The following is a 24,275-nucleotide window of genomic DNA, read 5'->3' as shown; positions in this document are numbered from 1 at the left end:
TTAGTATTTTCAAGCTGGGTTGTGAGAGTTAAGCATTCCTTTGAACTTTCAATAATTCAGTCTCTGATAAAAGAACAAAACCAGAGGAAGATAAACTGTTTTTTTATTATTTTTAATGTTTTTTTTGTTTTTTTTTTCAGATAGGAGTGTGAGAGTCGAGTGCTTTCTCTCCTCTATCACATTACATTAAACTCCAAAATTAAGTTCACTGGGGAAGATCATTTCCGTTCATTTTTTTTTAGTTGAAGATGGGACTCTGGCAACACACACACACACACACACACACAGAGAGAGAGAGAGAGAGAGAGAGAGAGAGAGAGAGAGAGAGAGAGAGAGAGAGAGAGAGAGAGAGAGAGAGAGAGAGAGAGAGAGAGAGAGAGAGAGAGAGACACGACTCCACCCATCTCCCAATTATAACTCAGGCTCACAGATTGCCACTGTCAGAGTATCTCCCCAGTTTTGAATATCGATGTAGTATTTTCTATCACCTTCTAATCCTCGGGAGTGGCGCCTGATGGGGTTTTATATATCCTCAGTTCCTTGGCCAATATATGTTTCTAAACCAAGGAAAATATGAAGCCAAACTCCTCTCTTAAAAGAAAAAGTAGATCATGACTTACAGTGCATGACCTTTTCTTCCTCTTCTCTTCCCCGCCTGCATTCTCATTCTCACTCTCTTCCAGTGCTCGCCTTATCTCCTCTCACCCTCATTCTGTCCCAGCCTCTTTCTCCTTCCTCTCTCATACCGTCCTCATTCTACCTCATCTCCTCCTCCCACCCTTCTCATTCTCACTCTCCACAGATCTTCAACCTATTTCATCTCACCCTCATTTCATCCCAATCTCATCCTCTTTCCTCCATCACCCTATTCTCACCCTATCTCATCCATGACTCCTGACCTTCTCTCATCATCTTCACCTCATCCACACCACCATCACCTCACCCCTTCCCTCCCAACCCTGCAGCCTTAATAGTTCCACAAATAACCTTATCAACCGCACGCCTGACGTCAGCTGACCTCACCCTCCTGACGGGTGCGAAAATTAACCTGCAGAAGGGAGTCTTGCGGTGGTCGGTGTTCGTGCACGGGTCTCAGGCAGGTTATTTGGGCACACCTGTCACCTGGAGCGCCTCGGGACTACTCACGCTAATCAGACGCAGGTATTATTATTATTTTTTTTGTGTGTGTGGGTTTCTGTTTCATTATATCTTCGTCTTTTCGAGTTTTTATTTATTTTTCTAGTGGTTTTTGTTATTGTTATTTTTTTGTTATTTGTTTTAGGACGGTTGTATTTTGTTTTTAATCCTTTTTTTTTTTTATATTGTATTTTGTTTTATGAAGGTGCTTAATTACGTGTCAGTGATTGTATCGTTGCCATTATCATCTTCATTGTGTTTCTATCTCGTAACTAAGAGAGGAGGAACGAGGGAAAGCAATGACAATGTAGTAATTAAGATCCTGTATTATTTCTGTGTATCATTATTTTACTCCCACCGTTTCTACATCCAATAGTTTTTCTTTTCTCCAGATGGTTATTTTTTTTTCCCTCAGCGGTCACCTTTATTACAGTCCTCATTCCTCATTTCTGCCTGTTGTGCATACCTGCGTGAAGAGGATGACGAGAAAATTAAGGAAAAACTGCGGTACTTACCTTAATTTTGGTATTTACTCTTACTAATCCGAGAGACTTAGGATTCAACATGCACCTCCTTGTATTACCTGCGTGGCGGAGAGACGTGAAAGAGACAGACGAGGGAGGAAGGCTTGGGGTTCTTCTGTATGTTTTTTCTTTCTTTCTTTCTTTTTTTTTTTTTTTACTTTGTCTGTGTTCTCTTTTTTGTTCATGATCTCATTCACGTTGTCTCTTTATCCCTGTTTAGTGTGTTTCTCCGCCTTCTTTTCCTCTTTCTTGTTCTCATTCTCTTTGTTGTCTTCCCCTTGTTCTTCTTAATGTTGTTGTTGTTGTTGTTGTTGTTGTTGTTGTTGTTGTTGTTGTTCCTTCTCTTCCTCCTCCTCTTCTCCTTCTCCTTATCCTTCTCTTCCTCCTTCTCCTTCTCCTTCTCCTTCTCCTTTTCCTCCTTTTCCTATTCCTCCTCCTCCTCCTCCTCCTCCTCCTCCTCCTCCTCCTCCTCCTCCTCCTCCTCCTCCTCCTCCTCCTCCTCCTCTTCCTTCCGCCCACTGAATACCTCGTTGTCTTGGCAAATGCGAAGGAAAATGAAGCAAGGAAAGTAAAAATCAAACAGGGAGAATAAACAATGGAAATTCAAAAGTAGGTCATCTTTTCCGCCCTTTTCCTTCAAACAAGACTCTCTCTCTCTCTCTCTCTCTCTCTCTCTCTCTCTCTCTCTCTCTCTCTCTCTCTCTCTCTCTCTCTCTCTCTCTCTCTCTCTCTCTCTCTCTCTCTCTCGTTTTCCTCCTTCAGTTCTTTTCCTTCTTTCTCGTTCTTCTTAAGTTATTTGCCTTCTTCTCTTCTGTTTCTCATAATAATCTGCATCTCCTGATTTTCCTCCTTCCTCTCTTCGTTTCTCTATCTTTCTCCATCTCCCATTCCATTTTTTTCCTCCTGTATCTTCCTCTTCTGCTCTTAATACCCTTTCTCCTCTTCTCTCTTCACTCTTCTACCCTTCCTCCCGCTCCTATTCCATTTTCTTTTCTTTTTGTGTCCTCCTTCCACTGCCTTTCTACCCTTTCTCTCGCTTCCAACTTTCCCCCCTTCTCTCTCTCTCTCTCTCTCTCTCTCTTCCCGTCCCCTTCCCGTCCCCTCCCGTCCCTGCTCCGCGTCTCCTCCAGCTCACAAATGACCCTCGTGCTCGTGTATTCCCGTCACTATTCTTTAGGCTTGCCCCCCTCCCCCCTTCCGTCTCCCCTTCCGACCCGCCCCCCATTTTCCTCCCTTCCTTGTCGACGTCTTCGTGAATCAAATATTTATGATGGAACTGTAGCTGTTCTTGTCCGGGCGAGGAGGTGGAGCAGGAGGAGGAGGAGGAGGACGAGGAGGAGGAGGAGGAGGAGGAGGAGGTGGTGGTGGTAGTGGTAGTGGTAGTGGTGGTGGTAGTGGTAAGAGGAGGAGGAAGAATAAGGTTAGAGAGAGAGAGAGAGAGAGAGAGAGAGAGAGAGAGAGAGAGAGAGAGAGAGAGAGAGAGAGAGAGAGAGAGAGAGAGAGAGAGATAGGAAGGGACGGTAAGAGATTTGGAGTTGAACATTCTGCCTTAAAAATGGAAATAAATAGAATAAAATTAGATAAAAGAAAGCTGTTGAACACACACACACACACACACACACACACACACACACACACACACACACACACACACACACACACATGTATTGAAAGGCGCGCTCTATCCTTCAGTCTCTCGCCATACTCTGCTGGGCGAAATAATCTATCCTAGACAACACTGACTTATTGTTCTGTATGTTCCTGTTTTGACGTGCAAGTCGAAGGAAATGTGGAAGAGAAAGGATGTGCTGGTGTTACGTTTTAGTCCAACACACACCTGAGTCCTTCCACATCTCGCCGTACACCCAACACTCAAATATTCAACCTTTCTTCCACCTATCACGCCACACCCAACACTCAACTCCTGCCTCCAGACACCCTACGCAGCACAGGGCGTCCCCCGCACTCTCAAGGTTCTTTATGCAGTGTGGTGTGGTTGTGTTTTATTGGGGTTTTGTACATGTGGAGCCGAGCCTTCTCCCAATGCTCGATACAGTCACTGCACATTGCCCTCGACCAAAAGAAGGGAAGAGAAAATAGAGTCAGACGCGCGAAGTCTTAGTTTGGCTCAGTGAAGGGAGTTGAGCGCAACAACACGCAACACTGAATCCTACGTGGATCTGAACTGGATTTTTTCTTTTCAGATCTTCAGGTTCCCAGGGCGTGCAGGCAGCCGGCGGAGGCGTAAGGCTCAGGGGTTGAGAGGGGCCACGGCGACTCGCTGCCGATTTATATGTTGGTGAGTGTTTTCCAGTGTAGAGATGGCCAGGGCAGCGCTGTGGTGTGGTGGGTGGCGATTGCTGCGTCGGGTTGTTTTGAATGTAGGAGCTTGTGGCGATGTTAGTGTTGACAGTGTTGTGGATGGCCGGCATGTTGCTGTCCTGAGTGGCGCCAGGCTGGCGATATGCAAGGCGGACGGTCGCGTCCTAAGGCCATATGCTGCAGGAGGTGCGCCTCCTGCGGGCACGTATCTGTCCGGCGTGGCCTCCCTGATGGCCAGCTCTTCTTTCCGTCCCCTATATGGTCCCCAGACTCTCAGCCACGCGGCCGCTGCCCCTGTCCTGATAAAGCTGTCGCTGGGGACGAGGCTCCTGCAGTGACCTACTGCGAGACACGACTGCCTCAGTAGTGTTAACGATTGCAACGAAAGTAACCTCAATAGTAACAACAACAACAACAACAATAACCAACAACAACAACAACAACAAAAACAACAACAACTCTCACTAGAGGGCATCGCATCCCGGAGCGCGGCGGGCTGGCCACTCACAGGGAGGCTGCGGTGGGAGAAATATCGTCGAGGTAAATTGAGTCTTCCACGGGAGCATTAGGGCGCCATTCGGGGCTCGCGCGGGATTCAGCGCGGCCCGAGTCAGGCTTCCACACTCCGCCCGATGCCTCCGCCGCCCTCAATTGTGGACTTTGAGGCATAAATTCTGTCATTCCCGTGGAGTGGCGGACATTACTCTTCCCTGACCTGCTATTCCCCTTCCCCCACTCTCCCCCTTAGTGTTGGTAGCGAAGCGGGGCGACAGTGTGAGTTTGGGGTGACAAGGGGGAGGGATGAGGGTGTCCGTATGCTGAGGAAGGCGAGATTAAGGGAGTGGAGGGTAACGATTTTTTGTTTTCAAGGAAGGAAGGTTGATGCCTGCTTGGATGGAAGGGTAGAAGGAAATGTTTGTGTGTAAGAGGAAGGAAAAGGAGGCATGAAGGAAAGTGTATGTAAAGGGGAGAGTGCTGGAGGAAGGGAAGGAGTGTCTGAAGTCCTGAAGGAGCCAAGGAGGTGTGGGAGTGGCGGCGCGTCCTCCTGTGCCAGTTATTCTTTAGCATTTTCTTTCTCCAGACTGTCTTTCCTCACTTCAGACTTACTGTGGCACTCTCTCTCTCTCTCTCTCTCTCTCTCTCTCTCTCTCTCTCTCTCTCTCTCTCTCTCTCTCTCTCTCTCTCTCTCTCTCACCCAACATTTCCGTCCTTTCTCCCCTCACCCAATACGCTTCTTTCCATCCCATTATTTCACGCCCACCTCCCTCTTTCCTTTCCTCCAACCCACCCATCCACCCATCCTCCCTCCTTCCCTCCCTTCATCTTACCTCCTTTCTTCCATCCTTCCAAGATCCTAAAAGCCAGAGTGGCAATAATTTTTATTTTAGAGGAGCACGGAAGCTGAGTCTTGCCTGGGGTCTGGCTGGAGCGGCGGGCGGCGGGTGGGCGGGTGTGAGTGCCTCTCTCGTGCTGATCTCACGATGTGCTGTGACTCTACATTGCGGCTCCGAATCGTATAAGTGGTGTTTTGAGTGCCCCGCCACGAGTCTCTTCACTATTTCCCGCCGGTTGATTACTGACTGCTGGGGAGACTACGTATACTTGCCTTTGAGGTTTGGGAAGGAGGAGGAGAAGGAGGAAGGGTGATATAGAGAAGAGGAACTAAGGAGAACTGAGGTATAGAGGCATAGAGGTTAGTTTGTATTGCGAGGAAGGGAACGCGTATACAGAAAGGCAAGACTTTGATCGCAGGTGCAAGTTACGAAGGCTGGCGGTGCGGGGAGGGTGTAAATATAGTTTGGATGTGTCGCGAGGCCAGGGACACAAGGTGAGACGCGGGTTTACTGAAGGGAAGGGAAGGGAAATGACTAAAGTAACGGGTGGCGGGAGGGAGGTAAGTAAGTAAAGTAAGCTGGGAGGGGAGGACTTCAATTTATAAAGGAAGGTAGTTTTGTGAAAGACCGGGACGAAGGAGGAGGAGAGGAGGGAGGGAAGGTAATGTGCGAGGGGACAAGGCGGAGTGGAGGAAAAGAGGGAAAGGAGGAGGAGTGATACTGGCGCTAGCAGGTAAGGTGAGGTGAGGCAAGGTGGGGAGAGGTGAGGCAGGAGCAGGGAGGAGGGACGGAGACTGACAATACCCTTTCCCTCTCTTTCCTTTAACACACGAGACGAGGATCCGTTATAATTGTCCACCAAAAGCCTGACCATTAGGGATATTGAAGCCCGCGTCCCTCGCCCCTTTATCTCCTTATATCCCTCGCCCGCCCCGCCGCCAGCCCGCCGCTCGCCCTCTCCCCCTGGACGCAAACGGAGGAAAAACCCGTCAAAGAGAAGACGGAGCGCGACAAGGAGTTACTGAATTACTGAATGCTTCCTTGGGTCGCCCGCCTCGCCTCTTTGATACCCGCCAGGCCAAAAATTGAGAGAATGTTCCTCGTTCATCTTTTTTATTCTCTCTCTCTCTCTCTCTCTCTCTCTCTCTCTCTCTCTCTCTCTCTCTCTCTCTCTCTCTCTCTCCGCGGCAGCAGGTAGTGTTCTTTGTGTTACTCCGTTTGAGGAGGAGGAGGAGGAGGAGGAGGAGGAGGGGAAAGAAGAGGGAATGGAAGAGGAAGAGGAGGAAGAGGAGATCTGTCTGGTCAACGAGCGGTGACGAGTTATGATTTCAGGAGAGCGGCAAGAGATTATACAAGCTTTGTCCTTTTATTCCTCTCTCTCTCTCTCTCTCTCTCTCTCTCTCTCTCTCTCTCTCTCTCTCTCTCTCTCTCTCTCTCTCTCTCTCTCTCGGCCGCGGACTTGAAGCACTTTCTGAAGACATCTCGAGGTTCCTGATTTTTTACAGCCTGTGTCTTTGGTGTCTAACGCGCCGCCCCTCCTCCTCCTCCTCCTCCTCCTCCTCCTCCTCCTCCTCCTCCTCCTCCTCCTCCTCCTCCTCACCAACAAACACTCGCTACAGTTGATAATTCTTGAAGCACATTTTTCGTTCCCCGCCACCCGCTCCCCCTTTAGGGCCCAAGGAACCTCTTTGTCTACCACGAACCTCCCGAGAGCCTGGGCCAGACCGAGGCTAATGGGGTGACACAAGTGGAGCGCCGAAGACCTCCTCCTCCTCCTCCTCTTCCTGCTCCTCTTCCTCTTCGTCCTCGTCCTGGTTGTGTCCTTCGCCTGCGGTCCTCCCGAGTCCGCGGTGGAGGAGGCCGACGGAGGAGCGCTAACGAGCATGACGGGAAGGCGGGAGGATGCAGAGGGTTCTCCCGCTGCTGCCACCATTATGTGTTGTATAGGAATGATGTCTTCTCTCTCTCTCTCTCTCTCTCTCTCTCTCTCTCTCTCTCTCTCTCTCTCTCTCTCTCTCTCTCTCTCTCTCTCTCTCTCTCTCTATCTATCTATCTATCTTTCTCTCTCTCTTTTTCTGTCTCAGTTTCTACTCCTTTTCTTCTCTTGGGAATTCTTCGTCAGGTGTGAGTGTGTGTGTGTGTGTGTGTGTGTGTGTGTGTGTGTGTGTGTGTGTGTGTGTGTGCCGTCTCACGCGTCGTTCACTTAATCAGCACCGTTTCATTTCTCGCCCAACAAACTCCGAGCTTGATTTTCGGCTGCTTTTTTGCAATTTTTGGGTCCTGATTGCTAGTTAGTCTTCCTCTCACTGCCTCCTCCTCCTCCTCCTCCTCCTCCTCCTCCCTCGCAGTTGTACCTTTACCCTATCTTCCCCTTCGTCAGTACCCACTTCGAGACGGTATAACTGCGGAGGGCGGGGCGAGGTACAGGGCATGGCAGGGCGGGCGGGGCGGTGCAGGGGCGTGTAGGGCCTCGGCATGACTCGCAGCCCCGTGTGGGTACCGCCGCGGGGCCCAGAGCCTTATGGGATATTTATTGGCGACAAGTTGGTTTGCTGTGGCTGGTGATTCATTGTGACTTATCATCGCCCGGCCGCTCTGCAAGTCATGGCCGCCGCCGCCGCCGCCTCCACCACCACCACTACCACCACTACCACTACCACCACCACGTAAACCCTCGCCACCATCGCCTCTGCCACTATCATTACGTAATTCATCACCATCACCACCACCACCACCACCACCATTAAGTAAATCGCGTCATGGCAATGTTGGTAGAATTTTGAATGTTTTGCATGTGTTGTGAGCATATTTCTTGTATTTTTCATGTTTCTTTATGCGTGTGAGTGTTTGCCAGAGAGAGAGAGAGAGAGAGAGAGAGAGAGAGAGAGAGAGAGAGAGAGAGAGAGAGAGAGAGAGATAGAGCGTAAAACTGTGAGCCAAGGACACAGAGTTACATCCACACAAAGGGAAGAACTGGCCTGGAGTCACGTGACGAGCGCAATCCATCAGCTGGCGACAGACAAGTGACAGTCGGGATGCGCCATGGAAAAGATTGCATCGTTCCTGCCAACTCCAACTCTCTCTCTCTCTCTCTCTCTCTCTCTCTCTCTCTCTCTCTCTCTCTCTCTCTCTCTCTCTCTCTCTCTCTCTCTCTCTCTCTCTCTCTCTCTCTCTCTCCTTCCTTCATGTCCCCCTCCCTCCCTCTTTATTCTCCTTCCATCTCTCTCCTCACTCATACCTGTCTGCCTTCCTTCCTTTCCTTCTGATTCACATCCATCTTACTTCTTTCTACTCCACCTCCTCCTCCAACCTCTCACTTCAGTCTTCGTCCTCCTCCTCCTCCTCCTCCTCCTCCTCCTCCTCCTCCTCCTCCTTACCTTCCTCGGTTATATAATGCACCTCCTCTTCATCCTCATCACCTTCTCGCTCACAGTTTTACTCTTTCCTCTTCCTTCATTCCTTCCTCTTCCGTCATTTCTTTCCTTTCTCTCCTTCATTTCTTTTCTTCCTTTTGTACGCCTCTTCCTTTTCGTCGTCCTCGTTATTTTCTCTTTCATTATCTTTACTCCTGTTTCCGTCGTCTTTCCTGTGGCTGTCGTCGTCTTCCTTTTCCTCCATCTCCTCCTCCTCCTCCTCCTCCTTCGCCTCCTCCTGCTCCTTCGCCTCCTCCTGCTCCTTCTGCTGCACCCAGGTCCTCCTCGTCCCACTCCGGCTTTCGCTTTTCAGAATTCTTAAAATATTTGATAATGTTCTGTAAGAAAAGGCATTTCGAAACACAAACCCACACAGTTCCTGGAAAATACCGGCGCGGGACTTGCCGTAAAAATGTGCAGCAGCCGAGTCGCGAGGAAAAAAAAAAAAAAAAAAGAGAGAAAGAGAGTGAGAGAAAAAAATGATCACAAGTCAGGTGGTGATGGGAAGAAGTGAACCGTCTCTCTCTCTTTCTCTCTCTCTCTCTCTCTCACATTAGAGAGAGAGAGAGAGAGAGAGAGAGAGAGAGAGAGAGAGAGAGAGAGAGAGAGAGAGAGAGAGAGAGAGAGAGAGAGAGAGAGAGAGAGAGAGAGCATAGAAAGTCACCACCTTACTATTGTTAACACCGACTTGCATAAGTTAAGGATAAAAAGTTTTAGTTGCGTGGAATCGATTTAAAATACATCACGCCCTTTCTTTCTCACCTTTCCTCACCTTTCGTTGTTTAGTTTCTTCCCGCCCTTAGTTAGACGCAGCCTCCACCTCGGCCAGAAACTCGATACCGCTGTGTTTATTATTACTATTGTCATTATTATTTTCCTTATGCTATTTTATTTATTTTTTTTTCCAATGGGGAGTTCAGGACTTAGCTGTCAACTCTCACTAACTCTCATGCAACATTCAGACTCACAGCTCCCCTCCGACTGCCTGGTGATGTTAAGTTATTTTTTTATTTGATTTTTTTTTCTTTCTTCTCTCTTCCTTATTCTGTGTTAGGGCGTGGCTGTCACAGGAGGGGAGGTGAGCGAAGAGAGACACCTGGGTATTGTTTTATTGTTTTAGTTTTCTTTATTATCTTCTTTTTCTTTCTTTTTCTGTGTTTACATCTTTTTTCCTAATTTCTTTCCATTATTCCTTCTCTTCTTCCTTCTTGTTCTTCTTATCGTTTCCGGTCTTGTTCTGACTTTCCTTGCCATTCTCTTCCTCTTCCACGTCGCTTTCTTCGCTTTCGTCATTCCCATTTTTCTCATTGTCACTGTTATTTCTTCTCTTCCTCCTCCTCCTCCTCCTCCTCCTCCTTTCTTCTCTTTTAATATGATTTGCATTTCTAACCGTTTTAAAAATTGATTGATGAGTCTAAAGTGTTTTAAAAAATACTTAATGACTTTTACTTGTCAGGAAAAAAAAAAAAAAAAGAAGAGAAAAAAATATTCTAAAAAAATTCTAATTTAATTTCCTTTCATGTGATTTATTTTTTTGTTCCAATTACCATATTTTTCCCCCGAGTAATGAATGTCCTTGTAAATTTCAGCAAAATGTCTCACCGTTTTGAAATATTTGTTGATAAAGGGAATTCCTGGGTTGTTTATTGGAATGGTGGGAGTTTGGCGCACTGTTGACGGCTGGACGGATAGACGGATGGATGGACAGATGGGAGAGAGAGAGAGAGAGAGAGAGAGAGAGAGAGAGAGCGCCGTACCAATATGATGGCTACATATAATTGTTATGGTGTCCTCTTTCTACCCATCCTCTTCTCTCTTTGTCTCTCCTCCTCTCCCATGATTCTACCTTCTCTCCCCTTCACTTCCCTCTCCTTCCTTCCATTGTCATCCATTTGTCATCCACCTTCCTTTGCCTCCGTCATGTTATCTGTTTTTTATCAATATCATCATCATCACCATCATCATCACCATCATATTACCGGCAGTATTATCACTTTTAGTATCATTATTATCGTCATCATCTCTCTTCTTCTCAATCTTCCTCCTCCTCCTCCTCCTACTCCTCCTCCATGTGATAAAACAGGTCACTCGCGCGGATTATTATCATTGCTTTCTATCTTCTTTGTCTCGCTATTGTGTGCGCGGCCAGGAAGGTTTGGGGACGGTCGTGGTGGTGGTGGTGGTGGTGGAGAGAGGAGAGTGTGACCCTTGGTAGGTGGTGGTCGTGGTGGTGGAGGTGGTAGCGGTGTCAGTGGTCGTATCTACATCGCATTATTAACCTAACCCAACCTAACCTAACCAAACTTACCCCTGTCTAAACCTAAGCTAACGTAACGTAACCTAAACCGATCATGACTTGGCTTAACCTAACCTAACCTAACCTAACCTAACCTCACCTAACCTCACCTAACCTCACCTCACCTCACCTCACCTCACCTAACCTAACCTAACCTAACCTAACCTAACTTATATATTGCTAAAATGGCGTACACACACACACACACACACACACACACACACACACACACACACACACACACACACACACACACACACACACACACACACACACACACACACACACACACACACAAAGCGCATATCATCGTCACTCATTTCCAAGCGTCACTCGGGTTCCCATCGTCCTCCCGGCGGCCGACGAACTGTGACCCGCGGGAGGAGGGCGGAATAAAACACCAGATCGGATATTGCATTGAGAGTCGCGTTTCCTTCACCCAATCTGCTCCTCCAATCAAGCAGCGTGACATTACCTGCCCTTCCCATCTACCTGTATTTCCCATCTCATCATAGGTGTTATGAAGCGAGAGCCAGATGGTAGTAAAATACCTTCTCGTACCTTTAATCACCTGTATGTTATCATTTACCATTACCATCACGACCTTATCTGACTTGGCTTTAACCTGTCTTTACCTTCACCTGGCCTCACCTGACTGACCGGCCGGCGTCGTTGAGCGCGCCAAGGTGTACAGGACAGGACAGACCAGCAGGTGTCTTAGCGACCTCTGAGAGAAAATGGAGATGCTCGTCAAAAGGGCGGACTCGTGCATCCTGGACCGGCCTTCCCTCGCGCCCCAGGAAGCTATATTATGTTGTTGCCTTATCTCCATGATGTATTCCGCTTTATCTCTGCAGCGTGAAGGCCTGTGAGGTGGAGAGGAAGGAGAAAAGCTTGCGTGTGCTTCATAGGGAATAATTTTGTATCTTTTTCTCAAGAACTCTAGCTTGCTTCACTCCGCTCCCTCCCAGCCTCCCTCAGCTTCCCTACCTGGTGTCCCTCTCTCTGTCTCCCCTCCCATGCACCCTCGCTTTTCCTCGCCGTGGGGATGAGCATTAGGAGGAAGGGAGAGGGAAGATGAGGAGCAGTGAGACGATAAGAAGGATGTGGAGGAAGACGAGGAAGAAGACAAGGAGAGTGTGAAGGAGGCAAAGAAATCCGAAGGAGAGAAGAATGGTCGTCTCTAAGAAGACTTGAAGAATTCTTGGAACACTCGTGCCTCTCCCCTCTTTTCTCCCCTCGCCCTCCCCTCTTGTACCCCTGTCCTGCTGTCCTATCATCACGCTTCTCTCATCTCCATTCTTCTCCTCCTTGTATTAAATTTTATATCTCCCTTCCCTTTCGTATTTTGCCGATTCGTCACATTTTAAGTCTTCTTTCAATCCAAGTGCGCCCAACACACCTCTCCCTCTCTCTCTCTGTCTCCTCATTCTTTGCCTTCGTCCTCGTCTTCGCCCTCGTGCTCTTCTTCCTCTTCTTCTTCTTCTTCTTCGCTGTTATAGTCGTCGTCGTCGTCGTCTTCGTCTTCGTCTTCGTCTTCGTCTTCGTCTTCCTCCTCCTCCTCCTCCTCTTCCTCCTCCTCCTCCTCCTCTAAGCCCGTGTTTTGATACAATAACTAGGGTAAGCAGTAATTAGTTAGTTGCCGTAATTCTGTTACATTGCATATTCACGTAATTGATTATATTCGTTGTGTGTATTTGTGTAATGAACCGAGGCCGTGTGGTAGTAGTGGTAATAATAATATAATAATAATAATAATAATAATAATAATAATAATAATAATAATAATAATAACAATATCTGTCGATGTCGTTATCATCATCATCATCATCATCATCATCATCATCATCATTATCATTATCATCATCATCGTCAACAGCAGCAGCAGCAGCAGCAGCAGTAGCAGGCAGGGATCGGATGGAGATCTAAATTGTTGCAGGATACAGACACAATTACGTACAATTAGGACCAAAATCCATCAACCAGAGAATGATCCCACTTCCCTGCACGCCGCCCGCTCACCTGCGTAGTCTCGTTGCTACGGAGCAGGTTCAGCAGTGTTTCAGAGGGAGGCACAGGAGGCTTTTTTTCCTCCGCCGCACTTTCACGAGATGGCCTTGGTGATGGGGCTCCAAACTTCCCGCCGTCCATTTAGATAACAAAGATATCGTGGCCAGGGCAGTTGTCGAGAATCTTTTAATATTCTGTCACACGCGTTATGCAAAGTCGAGGGAGGAAAAAGTAATGTTCTGTACGTGTCGCGTCTGTGTGTGTGTGTGTGTGTGTGTGTGTGTGTGTGTGTGTGTGTGTGTGTATGTGTGTCCAGTCGTCTTGAGACAGCCTATTACCTAAGTATCGGCGTGTCCTGGCCGTGTCCAAACGTCAGTGCCTGCGTGTGGTTGCCGTATGTTCCCGCGGTTCGGCACCAGACGGTGGGTCGTGTGCGGCGCCGTGCCGCCTCCCCGCGCTGTTTGTTTACTGGTCGTTGATGGCGGTGTTTATCTCCACACTTATCAGGCTTTGGGTCCAGGAACAATGCGTGACATTAAGCACTGCAAGCGGCGCCCCGGGGCGGCACAGCGGGCGCCCTCAGCACGGCCAAGATAGCGGAACAAACAAACATGCAAGAGTCCAGCGGCGGGAGGATTGGAATTAAGATATGCTCGGCGGGTGGTGGGCGGGACGAGGCGGGGCGGGGCGGCGCGTCCATTCGTCAAAGGGCCTCGTCAGCACGCCCGCCGGACCCGCCGTCTGAAGGTGACGCCCGCGCCGATTGAGATCTCGCGTCCAAGGCGGATCAAGGAGCCTTATATTTTCCGTCTTCGCGAGTCCATTCTTCTCGCAGCGAGGAGACAGACGCTGCGTCCCGGCGCGATGCTTATCTCCGCCACGCACGCGTAAACATTTATTATTAAAATGATATACAAAAATAACATGAAAGGTGTAACGTGTGCGTCGCGAAGAGTATTGAGTTTTCAGTGCTAGGGTGGGGCAGCGGCGGGGAGGGGTGGGCAGGGCGTGGGGAGGGGCGGCCCGGGCGAGGACAATGGGAAACCTGTGACAGTCAACATCCTCAAGACAGCGTCTCGTCCTCGCCACGCGGCCGTGTCTTCGGTGGGATCGTGTCGCGTCTCACTCAGCGTCAGGTAGTCAGGTTTATCCGCGGCGTATCATCAATGTTACTCGCGTCAACGGTCCGTCCGCCCGCCGGGAGTGTGGAGGCGTGAGACGCTTACGTAATGTTAAGGCGACGGCGCGAATCTCGGTGTGAGACGAACAGAATGAAAACCATTGTGTCATTTGCTTTGTACTGCGAGACAAGAATATTATTTTAAGAATAATCTTGATTGATGCGCGGTGACTGTTGTTTTCTGGCCACGCAGATCCAGTGGACGATACCTACGGGCGGCGAGTGGGAGGTGCGAAGAGGGGGAGGCAAGGCAGGGTTAAGGCGGCGGGCGGAGAGGTTGGAGGTGGTGGTGGCCCAGTTATCATGGTAAAGTGTGACGCTATTCAATTGTGGGACGTATTATGCGTGTGATTGGATCTTGGGAGGAAGGAAATGATTGGGCAGGTGTTGCCGCCTTATTTAGGGCTGCCGAGACAAGAGAGAGAGAGAGAGAGAGAGAGAGAGAGAGAGAGAGAGAGAGAGAGAGAGAGAGAGAGATGAGAGAGAGAGAGAGAGAGAGAGAGAGAGTTATTATATACATTTATATATGTAAATTTTCTTCATTATTCCAGATCCTTGTAACCCACTTACATACAACAAATAATTTAATTTAGCTAAAATGGATAATTACAAATTTAATTTGAAACACCTTAACCTGATGAGGGTGAGAGAAGGGCGAGACAGGGAGCGGCCAGTGGCGAAGAGGAGGGAAACGGTGGTGGTGGTGGTGGTAGTGTACAGGAGGGAGGGAGGGTGACGTGGACCGGGCAAAGTGAGAGAAAAGTTTCAGTATTGAAGCAGAAGTGTGGTTTAGAGAAGGAAGAGGACAATAGTAAGTGAAATTGAGTGTTGTACTTGTTATCTTGGAACGAACCAGAAGATTTGGGATGCCACGTGTTAACACACACACACACACACACACACACACACACTGCCTCTGTATTCTGTTCGTGGTTTCCGTCAGAATCTTCTCACGGACCAAAACTCTTTTCTTTTATTTATTTTTTTCTCAGAGTCATGATTCGCGTCCTGTCCTCTTCGGTATTTCATTGGGATAAAAACAGTAAAAACTAATCATAAGAACTGCTTTAATAACTAAATAAAAAAAAAAGGTGTCCGTAGGTAACATTTCTGCAATATATATATCGTTCCGTGTTGCATAAATCTTCAAGCATCGGTTCGAGCACTGTACTGCTTCGAAACATGGAACCGAGCGCTGCGACTCAGTGAACGAACCAACCACTCAGCCAATGCCGCCGCACTTGTTATGAGGTGCACGGTGTGTCAGGTTCTGTGCTTTCTCGGACACTTATTTGCGGTCAGGGTGAGACAGAACTGCCGAAATCTCATCCGAACCCTGTCCCATCGTGCCAGCAGATATGTTGAGTTAGCAGTTTAGTGTGTATGGGTATGTGTTCTTAGCATGTAGTGAGAGCTTCGATGAGAATCTAGCTTGGCAATCCGGTGATGACTCCGCTGGCCGGGAAAGAGTAAAGTTGGTAGATCCCCATATTTGACCATGTTCCCGTCTGACTTATGTTCTGTAACACGGCTTAGTTATTTGATCGTCAGTGTCATTAAACAGTAGTGTTCGAAATGGAAGTTTAACAGGTTAGGAATATCTTACAAAATTGCATAGTTATTGAATATCTTCAGTCTTATTGAAAAAAAAAAACTGATGGAGTTCAGAAAGAACTTTAAAAGATTAGGAACACAAACTTCGGTGTGTGATGGTGAATGCGGGGGCGGTGGAGGTGGAGACCCTGTGCCCCTCACTGCCTCTCCTTTATGCAGCCCGGACGAGACGTCACAAAGCATTGCTATTATAAACCCCTCCTTGCTATATTAATGTTTCGAGAATCTATTAAATTGAAATCATAATCATGTGTCGTCACATACATTGTTATATCATTATCTTGGATTGTGAAACATTTAATTTACATGGAATACACAATCCCGTGTCACTATAGGCAGCACCACAACGTGTGTCCATATCACACAAAACATAACAGCGAACACTGTTATACCAACATATTATAACTGATAGAATTGAATTAAATACGGAATGTGATACATTGCAAAGTCAAAACAAGTATTGTATCTGTATTTTCTCGTATCATATTTGAAGATCAGATGTACAGTTTGGATATGGTACAGAAAATTGAGAAAGATCACGAACGACTGCACTTCCTAGAATGCCTGTTTTGAGAAAAAAAAAAAAAATGCCCACATGACCACGCAGTATGAAGCGTGCACAGATTGCATGGAAAAAAAATCCTGACACTGTGCAGGTAAAATTCGTGAATGAATGCAGGGATGGATGAATGACGTGTGACAGATTATTTAAAACATTGCTAAGCGTTGCTCCATTTTTGTTAGGTATTTTATAAAATTCCTTCTGCTTGTTTAATTTCTGTAATGCGTGACAAGCTTATAAAGCAAATCCTTGGCGGCTCCACGCGTCCCTCGCTGATTCACATTTTGCTGCTGACGGAAAGATGTGTGCAATTGCTAATGAAAACAAAACATTTCACGAATAACTTTTTGAAATTTTGGATTTACGTTCAGATAAAAGCGCGACTATTAACTTTGTATTGTTATATATATTTAGTTTTATTTTTCAATATATATTTCTCGTAGGTGTAGTTTGATAGAAAAATGTAGATCTGAACTGGAGGTCATGTTGTTTCTTTGTTCTTCTGTGAGTCTCCGTTTATTCCCACCGCTGCTTTCCCGAAGTGATCGACAACTCGCAATAATTAAAGCGCTTTAATTTCTTTTATGTCTTCAGAAGATGTGTAAAGGACAACCAACCCATGCGTTTCATGTCAAGGAGTCTCCCTGGCAGTTCGTGTCACTTCCAAGGTGTGAGTTGCGCGGCAGTGCCTGGGTGAGTGTGCCGCAGCCAATAGCCGCTCCTTGCGAGGCTTGTTAGTGCCTCTCCTCGTCATCTTTTCCCTCATACCCACGAGCAAGATGACGCTTTGAACTAGAACCCTTCCACTTGCCTCTTTATGGAACGCTAGTCAAAGGAGCATTTTTTCCCTTTCCCCGCTTTGCAAGTCCTGTTTCTTTGTCGCCATTTGCGTAAGAACCCTAAAAAATCGCCTTTGTCCAGCGTGAAATGAGTCTACACCCTCATCACCACCACCTTCAGCGCCTCAGTCAGGAGGAGCACTCGAGGCCACGTGAGTCTTCTGGTTAGTGTATCTTTTTGACGGGCATCTTCATGAGGGCACTGAGGGGACGCGACTCTTGTGTGCCGCCTTGATACTTTCTTTTCCGACCCATTTTTTGACCAGCGGCGAGTGAAGAGTGAAGGGAGAGGCGGGGAGGCGAGGGTGTGAGAGCGCGTGGCTTGCTGTACTCTGAGTTCCTTGAGTTCCTCCTTGTCTTTGTCGTTGCCTGTCCTTTGTCGAGTCTTCTTTGTCCTTTTTCTTCTCGTCTCCCTTTGGTTCTCTTCCTTGTACTCCTCGTCTCGCCTCTCGTCTTCATTTTTCTATGTAATTTTCGCTCGCTGTTTTCGTCTCCATCTACTCCCCCTACTCTCTCCCTCGCTCCTCCTCCTCCTTCCCGGGTCCTCCTCCTCCTCCTCCTCCTCCTCCTCCTCCTCCTCTCTCCTCCTCCTCCTCCTCCTCCTCCTCCTCCTACTCCTCCTCTTCCTCCTCCTGCCAGTTGACCCCCAGCAGGACCGCCACTGACTTGCCTCTCCCTTTATACCAACATTCATTGCCTTATGCAAATGTGGGCTTTATCACACACACACACACACACACACACACACACACACACACACACACACACACACACACACACACACACACACACACACACACAGAGAGAGAGAGAGAGAGAGAGAGAGAGAGAGAGAGAGAGAGAGAGAGAGAGAGAGAGAGAGAGAGAGAGAGAGAGCCGTCAGACCAGCAGACATAAAGCCGTGAACTGCATCATGTCTCCCTTAAACACGGCGGCAGCACAACGTCAGGAGCACTTGGCCCTTTGCTACGAGTCCCTCCCGTGCATGTAATTGGACATCACACGCACTGCAGGCGATGCAGAAGGCCACCTGCTGCATATTTCCAAGGTACTTTTCGCCTTCAGTGGCATCAACACGCTCTTAATATAACTTTAAGAGACACTCGGAGGAGGAGAAGGAAGAGGAGGAGGGGGAGAAAGGACAGGAGAAGGTGCCACGTCTCTCGTCTTGCCTCCACCTGCGCCTCCCTCAGTCCGCTGCTCATCCATCAGTAGTGTCACGCTGCCAGTAGTGTTAATAAGCAGGGTCTCCTCTCGCCCTCCAGCCAGTCGCCTCTCCCATCTTCTTTGTTGCTCTCCCGTTTTCTTTGTCCTGAGTGTTAGGCATCTGTTGGGGTGTCTCCTGTGTTTGTTATTGTTTTGAATGTTTTTTTTTTCATGTTTAAGGGTGTGTTATTGTGTTTGTGTCTGTGTCTGTCTGTTTATAGCTGTTTGTATGGATGTATTTATTAATTATCATGTTTATTTGTCTATATATTTATCTTTCTTCTTATAGTCTTATCTATCTACCAACATATCTACCTATATCTATCTATCTATCTATCTATCTATCTATCTATCTATCTACCTGTACTGCGCGTGTCATGTCCAGATATTTATAACTTTTCTTTCTTTTCTACTTTTTATTTTTTTTATTTCGTTTTCTCTTCTTTCTTCTTGTTTCTGTTTATAGTAGTAGCAGTAGTAGTAAAATTCTCTCTCTCTCTCTCTCTCTCTCTCTCTCTCTCTCTCTCTCTCTCTCTCTCTCTCTCTCTCTCTCTCTCTCTCTCTCTCTCTCTCTCTCTCTCTCTCTCTCTCTCTTTGTTTCCCTTGTTATCCTTCCCTCCTTTCCTTCATCCTTTCTTTTCACTTTTATATAATTTTTCCAGCCCCACCCTTCCCTTCCTGCCCCTCGGCTCCTTCAACCTCTCTCTCTAGCTCCCGCTCCTGCCCTTTCCTACCTGCCTCTTCTCCATTCTCTCCCATTTCTTCCCCTCCTCTCTACCCGTTTTTCCCTTCCTTCCTCCCCTTGCTATTTCCCTCTCTCCGTATCTCCTTTCCTCCATCTCTGCCTGAGCCCGCAGGGAGGAAAAACAGACGTTTAATGGAGAACGTCAAAAGGAGGCGAGAGAGAGAGGAAGAGTTGGAGAGGGAAGAGAGGGAGGAAAGGAGGAAGAACTGGAGAGGTCATTAGAGGAGAGACCGGTCAAGGAGGCTCTCTGCGTCCCTTGGTCAGCCCAGGTAAGGATCGCGAGGTGAGGGGGCGGCCGACAGGTGAGTTCCGGCGCGGGATTGGCAGGTGGGCGAGGGAGCGGCGCGGCGCGGGAGGCTGCGGGGTGTTGGCCTTACCTGCCTGTCGATACCTGTTCGGGCCGCCCTGCCTAATTACCTGTGCTCCGGGATGTGTGTGTGTGTGTGTGTGTGTGTGTGTGTGTGTGTGTGTGTGTGTGTGTGTGTATGTGTGTGTGTGTGTGTTATGGGTTTTATTTTTTTTGGTTGTGTTTCTCTTTTGTTTTGTGTAATGGGTTGGTTGGTTTGTGTTAGCGTCGTTTGGTTTGTTTGCTTGTTTGTTTGTTTGTTTGTCAGGCTTCGTTATTTTGTTTTTTTTACTATTTGTTGCTTTGTTTTCGCTTGTGTTTGTATTTTGGTTGCTTTTGTTTTTTGTTATTGTGACGCTTCTTTTTTTTCATTAATGGTGTTTTATTCGTTAGTATTTTCTATCTTTTCTTCTGTTTATATATTTATTTCACTATTTCTATATCAGTTTGCTTATGTTTCTTTTATCTCCATTATTTATTCAGTTGATCACTCGTGTCTGCCTTTTTAGCTGTCGATATGCTTTTATCTTTATCGATCTATATTAGTTACTGTCTTTCCATCTTTGTTTCATCAGTCTGTCCGTTCGCCCGTCTGTCTGTCCGTTTGTCCGTCCGTCCATCAATCCTTCTGTTTGGTTCCTTTCATTTCAAAACTTCAATTCAACAGTAAAATTCCCTGACAGTGTTTTCGCTTCATCGATGTCCTCATTCCTCTCTCTCTCTCTTTCTCTCTCCATTTCCTCCCTACTTTTCCCTCGTTATTTCTTTCCATCTTCCCAATCCTTCTCTCTTTCGTAGTCTTCTCTCTCTTCGTTCTTTCCGTCTTTCCTTTTTTTCGTTTCTTCTTTTTTTCAGTGTTCATTTATTCTTCCTTCCTTCTTGTCTTCTTCCTACATTCCCTATTTCCTTTCTTCCTTTTTATTTCTGCAATGGTTATTCATTCTTTCCTTCCCTCTCCTCTTCTTTCCTCTTTTAATTTTTCGTTACTTTTTTTCTCCTTTCCATCCGTATATTCTTTCATTCTTTTCCGGAATATTTTTTTCTTTCCTTCATTTTTCTTACCGTTCTCTCTCTCTCTCTCTCTCTCTCTCTCTCTCCTCTCTCTCTCTCTCTCTCTCTCTCTCTCTCTCTCTCTCTCTCTCTCTCTCTCTCTCTCTCTCTCTCTCTCTCTCTCTCTCTCTCTCTCTCTCTCTCCTATTCTTCACGTTCACTGGAGTGCATCTATAGAGAGCTGGAAGAGAAGGAGGAGGAGGAGGAAGAGAAGGAAGAAGGGAAGGAAAGTGGGGGAGAGTTTGGTGTATTTCACAATTTCTCGTCTATTCTCTCGCTTTCTTCCTTCGTTCTTTGCTCCCTTTTGCTTCGTTGGCCTTGTAAGCCGGGTCTGCGTTAGCTCTTATTTCATCTTTTATCCTCGTTTAGCGTTTGTCCTTTTATTCCTGTCTCTTGTTAGCGTTTCGTGGGATTCTGCTTCCTTTTCTCTTTCTTTCCTGCTTTGCTTCCTTTTCCTATTCCTATTTTCGTCTCCGTTCTCCTCACTTCGTATCTGTGTTTGTTATTTTTATGTTTGTTTGGTTGTTTTATTTCTTGGAGTAGGAGTAGTAGGGTTAGTTGTAGTAGTAGTAGTAGTAGTAGAAGTAGTAATGATACGTACGAAAAACAGTGAGGTTAAGGTACAAAAACGACACAGGTGCAGCGCCTCTCCTTTCCCCTGCTCTTTGTTTCCTCTTCGTATTCTTGTATTCTGTTTCAGGCGACAATTTCCATCTTTTATTTTATCAACTTTCCGCATCGAGTGTTGTTCGTTTGTGGATTTTTGTTTTCTTAGTTTTCCTTATTCGTTTTCTGCGCATTTCTCTTGCTCTTGGTTGTTACTGTTGCTTACTGTTGTTGTTGTTGTTGTTGTTGTTGTTGTTGTTGTTACTGTTGTTGTTGTTGTGATGATTCCTCCACATCTTCATTTCATCACCATCGTTATCGCTTTCCCGAAGAGTTAATTAGGTACCTTCCTTGTTCCCACATCAGTAACATCAACAAACACAAGAGTCTAAGATGAAAAGAGATCAGTAAATAAATAAGCACAGAGTTAATGTTTCTCCTCCTCCTCCTCCTCCTCCTCCTCCTCCTCACACTTCATCTATAAATTCACCTTTAATTAACCTTTTGACCGCTGCTGGGTTCCCTTCAAGCTTAAAACGACCAACTTAGACTATAGTTACCCCCGCCACTGATAGGAGTGATTGGCTAATTCAAGTCTTTTTAACCACCTGTAGTTTTGTTACTTGCTCTGTAAAACGTAATGCAATGCGCTTATCTTTAGTAAATTTCCTTCTCTTCTTTAGTATTCTTTTATCATTCTTAGCAACATTATCTGATGTGAGTTTAGAATGTAATTTTTCAACACCTCATATTGCAGAGGTGATGTAGTAATTCAAGACTTTTATTAATATCTGTAGTTTTATTCCTTGATCCGTAAAAATCATCCAGTTATCTCTACTATTCCTCCTTCTCTTCTTTAGTATTCTTTTTACGGGAGAGAGACAATTAGCGGACCCTTTTACCCACTGACTCTCTTTTTGCATTCAGATCTTCGTCTCTTGTGGAGAAAAAAAAAATACTCAAGCAAAATAACAAAAACCGTACCATTATTATCATTCAAAGGGGCGAACCTCACCTAATCAAACACAGTCCTCTTCCTTGCATTTAAGACTCAATTACTCCTTTTCTCTCTCTCTCTCTCTCTCTCTCTCCTCTCCTCTCTCTCTCTCTCTCTCTCTCTCTCTCTCTCTCTCTCTCTTTAAAATTCACACGTATTCTTCCCCACAATGCAAGATCGCGGTGGAATAAGAGGTGAATGTTGTATTAAGAGTTCCCAGAATTCGGGAGAGGGGGGGGAAATATTGTCGCCCAGAAACGCTCAGGAAATTAAAAATAGCAGCTTTGAAAAAAAAAAAAAAAAGGAAGAGAAACAAGAGGTGGAGTAATAGAGAAAATTTTGGAGTGAATAAAGAACATAAGAGCAGCAGTGAGGTGCGAAAAGGAAGCGAACAAAGTAAACAGGAAACTTGAATAAAACCGGATAAGCGAAGTTTGAGTAGAAGTTTGGCCGGAAAACAAAGAAGTGGTGAATGAGGACCAGCTGGAGGGCGAAGAGCGTCTCAGCAGCAGGAGGAGGAGGAGGAGGAGGAGGAGGAGGAGAAAGAGGAGGAGGAATAATGTGGAAGAAAGTGAGAGGGGGAACAAAGGAAATTATAATGCATCATATTAAGGTAAATAAAAGCAGTTAGGACAAGTTATAAGGAGTAATACTCAGAAAAGAGACAAGAGGCGATATGCAGATGAGTTAGATAGCTCACCTTCAGGAACGCTCACAAGTCACTGCTGCCGTGGCCTCAGGAGTGGCTGGGGCAGTGGAGGGGACGGGATAGGGGGTGAGGGTACTGCCGCGGACAAGACAATGCAGGATAAAGATAACTAAAGTGAGAAAAGGGCAAGAAAACTAACAAACACAGCTCATCACAAGGCCTGACGCGGGGTGCTGGCGGCGCGGACCAGACTGACATAAGAGGCGTTCAGTCAGTACGAGCGGGATTGTCTGGGCGAGGCGGCGAGCGAGCACCCAAAAGCACGCCGCCCTCCTCTGCCTCCCCGCCCTCCAGCGCGATGAATATTGTTAGTAATGTAGTCGCTTAATATCCAGTTAACATCGCAGCAGCTTGTTAGTCTGCTGGAGTCAAGCGGCACAGCGTCTAACCCCGTGGCACAGAGGACCATATTCTGAAACACCTCTGCCCCACACCTTCATTATATTCAAAAGACTTTAGCTCAAGTTGCACGGGTTCTTAAGGGTGATTTTATAGTTCTAGTGACAGATTACAAGATTTCTACTCTTGAGAACCCAGCTAATCATCTTCGTGGCCTTAGAAAGTAGTCATGGTGATCGAGCAAAGCGTTTCTAAACACGGGCCAGGAGGCGGCGCGGCGCTGGCTTCCTGCAGTCTCGAGGCAGCAGAGAGGGGCGGCCCGCGCTTGTTAGAGGCATGGATTGGGTTGAGGACATGTAAAGCCTCAGAGCGTTATGGATATGTCCGTGCTTGAGGGAGACGGCGGTGGAGGCGGCGGTGGTTGTGAAAGCTTTGGCGAAAGGCTTATAGAGGACGAGGACGGCGGCGAGGAGGGGAGAGGAGCGTGGAGGGTCTGGCGAGGGTGATGAGTGGGAAGGAGTGCAGGTGCTTGTTAGTTCCAGCTGGATGCCCGGCGCCCCTCACAGCGTCGCCGCCACCGTTACCCGGCAGTGGCTGAGGCAGGGCGAGGCGGCCACGGGGAATGAAGCTTGAAGAATGGACAAGAGGAATGGGAAGTAACAAGTGGCTGAAGGAACGACGTGCTCTGTGCAGCGTAACACCGGAGTGCACAAAGAGCATCCACTGGGCCCTGGGGCGCTATGCTACCACCATGCAGGCGCCCTCTCCTGTGGCTCATCATTAGCGCCTCAAGCCTGGCGAGGAGCAACGCTGATTTAGCAGGCTGAGCTGACGGACCGTGGGAGAGCCGCCCCTTAGAATGGAAGGCAGGAGACGGCTGATGGAAAGACCCGTTTTGTTGAGTGAGTGAGTAACGGAGTGACGGAGATGAGACGGGGAGAGGGAAAGGGAGACAGGACTCGCTGATAGAGGAGGAGGAGACAACGGACAGGAGTGACAGACGGGCCAGCGGAAACTTTCTCATCCGCCTGGGTCATTGCTTTTCT

At 47.3% G+C, this 24,275-nt stretch overlaps 1 long non-coding RNA gene across 2 annotated transcripts in view; it reads left to right on the top strand.

Moving 5' to 3' along the window:
* Positions 1 to 24,275, top strand: part of LOC135103406 (uncharacterized) — a 180,973-nt gene that overhangs the window by 121,869 nt on the left and 34,829 nt on the right. For both annotated transcript variants that reach the window (XR_010270034.1, XR_010270033.1), the window contains exon 5: positions 3,866 to 3,960. This is a non-coding gene — a long non-coding RNA (uncharacterized LOC135103406). The remainder of the gene's footprint in view (positions 1 to 3,865; positions 3,961 to 24,275) is intronic.

Source organism: Scylla paramamosain, chromosome 9 (genome assembly GCF_035594125.1).
Source record: "Scylla paramamosain isolate STU-SP2022 chromosome 9, ASM3559412v1, whole genome shotgun sequence".
Lineage (NCBI taxonomy): Eukaryota > Metazoa > Arthropoda > Malacostraca > Decapoda > Portunidae > Scylla > Scylla paramamosain.
The sequence above is the reverse complement of the archived record's forward strand: the minus strand, read 5'-3'. Positions and strand labels throughout refer to the sequence as shown.